Below are 4,598 nucleotides of genomic sequence, written 5' to 3'. Positions count from 1 at the left end.
CGTTAACGTCAAGAGCCAATATCAGATGTACAAAAAGCAATTTTACTAAGCGAAATAAATATGGCAGACTTGGGCTGGGCTGGTCACTTAGTATGAAAGTAGTAAAATAAACTGTTAATTAATAATATTCTGCATTTAATGTTTCACGTTTATCGAACGTGACATCAATTGTATATTGACATTTATTTCTTAAATTAATTAACTCATTACGCGTGGTAAAGATGGAAAAATTATGGGTGAAATTATGAAAAAAATCCACGTGCTCCACTGGGATTTGAACCCAGGACTCTTGTATGCCAGACGAGCGCTTTACCAACTAAGCTACCGAGCCCCTTGGTGACCCAATAACTGAGTTGGTTACTAGTTTAGAATTCAGATTTGATGGACATTTTATTTACATAATAACGGTCTGTCGGGGCACCGTGCCTTTATCATCTACGAAGCAAACATAGAGACTGGGTATGTTAAAAATCTATTCTCGGCTGTTAACCTTTACGTTACATTTTCAAACAGCTACTATTTCGTCAATTTCCATTCGATTTTTTTTGAAACTACCCTCAGTTTACTTTAAAAAGGTTACAGTTATTTGTCATAAATGGACAATTCTGTATTCGGAACCACGTCGGAGATATTCCGGGTTGTACTGGGGTCACGAGGGTTTCAAATTCGGGAAATGTGGTTATTTTTTTTTATTTATTTCAGCTACAACACTATTTTTTTTATGTAAAACATGAGATAATGGTCGATTGTCAACATTTCAACATAATTTGAATATGTGGACCGTTCCGGAACATCGTAGATGGTTCCGCCAGGGCCAAATTGGGGACATTTTCGTTTCATGTTCAAAACATACCGTGCGACGCCTCAATTTGCATGAATTCGGGAGGACATGTCGATAAAGGAAGAATAAACTAAATTTCAATAGATTTGGAGACTCCAGAGCACCTGACACAGGTTCTGCCAGGGTCTCTTTGAGGACATTTACGTTTATTGTCGGAAACATACCGTGTGACGTATCAATCTTCGTGAATTCGAGAGAACTTGTCAATAACAGAATATAAAGCTAGGGAAAAAAAAATAGATTCTCGCTCCAGTGCACTTTTTGGATTGCATTTAGGTCCCATAACAACTTTGCAAAATTTCAGCTTGATCAGAGAAACTATATTTTAGCGCCAGCCGTTCAAAGTATGTATGGGAAAACTTACTTTTTCAAAAAAAAAAATCGCCAGAGGTCGCCGATTGACCTCTTAGGCAGTCTTAGGCAGGATTTTTCTGAACAGATGTTTTCCACGGTTCTTGAAAAATCTGTTATGCAGATCTTCATGAATACCGTAATTTTGGGTGAAATTGATAATTTTTCACGGTTTTTCTAGTCTGTTTTCTATAATGTTAACAATCCCAAACAACTAAATGCAGGAAAACAAGTACGAAGGTGAGCCTCATGGACTTATGTACCGAAATTTTCTAACAAATGTCATTTTAGTATTAACAAATACCTCTTAAATAAAAAATCAGAGGATCTCATTTTGGGGTGAAATTGATCACTTGTCAATGCCATTATTGTTAGTTTCCAAAACAACTTTATATGATAAATTTGAGCACCCTGAATCCGAATATGCTTGTAAAATTCTTAACAATACAATATTTATATAAATAACCCTCTAATACCCAACCCCGCCTTTAGACGGGGTACACTTTAGAATTTTGTGTATTTTTTCGTAGCTCGGAAATCAAAATGATTTTATTTTTGGATTTAACCTTGACTTATAACATGCATATAAGGAAGGGTTTTATGACTTTTGAAACTTTTTTGTATTTTTGAAAATTGTTTGAAAAATTGTATTCCTATATAACCTACAAAAGCCTGGGGTTCATTTAATGTGTAATATAAAAAATCGAAGCTTTTATATTTTTCTACGATCAACCTATCACAGAAGAAGGGCTTGATGGAATTAAAATAATTTCAAACCTTTATTTCCGTTAATTACACGGAAAATAAAAATAATTTCAGAAAAAAAATTAAAATTTAATATTTTTAGAAGTACCGTGAAAACTTGAATTTTTATTATTGCCAAAAATCAGTAACCAGAAGAGACTCCAAGAAAAAATGAAAAAGAAAAGGGATGTTCAAAAATAAAAATTATAAAAATCAAAAACCAAAATTCACAAATTTGCGAATAAAAATAAATTATTGCCCAAAACGTGTTCAAAACGATTTTAGATAACGAAAAATGATATTTAGATCGAAAATAAAAATTTGGGTATTAGAGGGATAACGAATAGTTAAATTTCAAGATTTAAGCTGAAAACGCCTAAATGTATGCAATTTCCTAAGGAATTCAATATATCTAACAGAAAATTATTTCAACCATATGAGCCAATTGGTATGAGTTTTGGTGATGAAATCTGGTTTGGGGATATATCTCAAGCATCCTCACAAACTTTCAGGTTTATACCATGTTCAAATCTCTGCTTATTAATAGAAGTTTATAGGTGTTTGTCAATACTGCACCGTGCATGATTTTGAAATTTTACGTTATTTTCATAGTAATAAACATTCTTTAACGCAAAAAACTTCACAACACACAATTCGACAATAGTTACGACAAGCAACGTTCATTTACTGCAGCTTACATCAATATTTGTGCTCCATTACGAGTAAATAAAATCGTGTGATACGATGATCAATTTCACCCTTCTGATCAATTACACCCGATTTTACGTTACGCCAGGAATGCACTGTGCAATTAGTTAAAACTCAGCAGAAAGCTGAGAAGAAAACTAATAAGGAATCCACCAGAACTTTGTTTCGAACATCATCAGAAATCCAACAAGAATCCTAAAAAGGTTTTGGCTAGAATGTTACCAAGAATCTATTGTAAGCTTCGAAGAAAATTTTCTATTAATTACTCAGGGTTCTCAATAAATTTGTTGATAGAAACTTAAAAGGAATTCGCTTTGAAATACCTCATGAATACACCATAAAAACAGTCGTATGATTTATGAAATCCCTTTGACTTACTGACCTTTGGCATATTTACTGCCAATAATTGTTTTATTGGACTTCATCAGAAATTAAACAATAATCTAGCCAGCAATTATCTTATTTGGAACCCTTTCGAGATTTCATCTATTACAGATTAGTGTTCAGTCCATCGATTGTGTCGCTTGCTCCTACGGGGGAGAGCGATGCATTAGACGTGTCCGGTTCACGTAGTGCGAAGAAAAAGTGGTGTAATCCAGTCATAAATTTTTGATCCATCGATTGTTTTGCTTGCTCCAGCTGGACCGAAAACACTCACTAACCCAATGTACTTTCCAAGACAATTGTGGAGATGCAGAGGTATATTCAGTCTTTGAACTTTCGATTCGTGCTCTTTGAGAATGGTTCGCTAATTCCAATGTTGTGAGAACCCCTGCGCTCTCACTATGACCATATAACGTGAGTCCCGAAAGCTACACGAGCCGTCAGCCTGACATCGATATCAGGAATATAACGATTCATGATCGTAAAACGGCAGATGGAGCATGAAATGGGAACGTGCTTATGCTGCGGTCGTAGATAACAATAACCATAGCAGAGAGAAGTAGATAATTGTTCGATTTTGGAGTTACTTAATAGACTATTCAGTAAAACTGTAAGTTAATATTACTAATTTGGACCAAGCATTTCTAATAGTATTATTTACAGTATCAGATTCAGTGTTATTGAGAGTGAATTCGACAAGTTGCAGTCAGTTAGTAAACTAGCTCGATTAGTGATGTAAGTCAGTTTGAAATTGGAGGTTTCAATGAAGTTTAATTAGAAATTAATATAAAATATTTTTTGTATATCTCAAGTCTGCTTCCCAGTAAGATACGCTCAGTTATTCGCGGAGGTTCTGGACAGGTTTGGTTAAATCGCACTGAAATGTAAGAATTTGAATTTATGAAAATGAGCCCCACGACCACTAAAGAATTATTTCAATAAATTTCAGCTTAAAGTTGCTGCTGCCAATAACGTAGTTGCTACGAGAGGTGATATTTCCATCCAGAACTTTCTGTCCGAACACCCAAGCTCCATTCATTAAATCTCTGTGCATCTTCGACTGCTCCGGTCAATCACGGAGTGCAACGGTGGTAGGTCATTTGGCATAAAGCCGTTTGGCATAAAATCGTTTGGTATAATGGCCATTTGGCATAAAGTCGTTTGGCATAACGGTCGTTTGGCATAATGGTCGTTTGGCATAATAGTCGTTCGGCATAATGAGTCTGAAACTAAGAATTTCTTAAGATGAGATTCGGGCTTGTTTTGGAGTCAATAATTGACAATAATTGATACAAAATGTCACTTTATTCTACAAACTTATGCTCTTGAATAAACTCAAGCATATTAGGAAAGTTATTGTCAATAATCTTTTATAATTTATTTAATTCTTCTTTTGAGTTCCGCTATTGGAATAATTTTTTGCATTTTGATATATTTTGCACTAATTTACCTTTCTTTCAAACATTGAAAACAAATTGAAACAAATTTCACCTTCATTTATACATAGGCTGTTCTTTTAAGATTTCTTTATTTTTAGATATTTTGTTATTCCCAACTGACAAAATCGCGG

At 34.3% G+C, this 4,598-nt stretch overlaps 1 non-coding gene across 1 annotated transcript; it reads right to left on the bottom strand.

The window, feature by feature from the left end:
• Positions 1-260: 260 nt before the first annotated feature.
• Trnaa-ggc lies at positions 261-330 on the bottom strand. The gene has a single exon. It is a non-coding gene; the product is annotated as a tRNA-Ala (tRNA).
• Positions 331-4,598: the final 4,268 nt, after the last annotated feature.

The sequence above is a fragment of the Aedes aegypti genome, chromosome 1, assembly GCF_002204515.2.
Source record: "Aedes aegypti strain LVP_AGWG chromosome 1, AaegL5.0 Primary Assembly, whole genome shotgun sequence".
NCBI classification, from domain to species: domain Eukaryota; kingdom Metazoa; phylum Arthropoda; class Insecta; order Diptera; family Culicidae; genus Aedes; species Aedes aegypti.
Note: the sequence above shows the minus strand (reverse complement) of the source record. Positions and strands in the feature narration are given on the sequence as shown.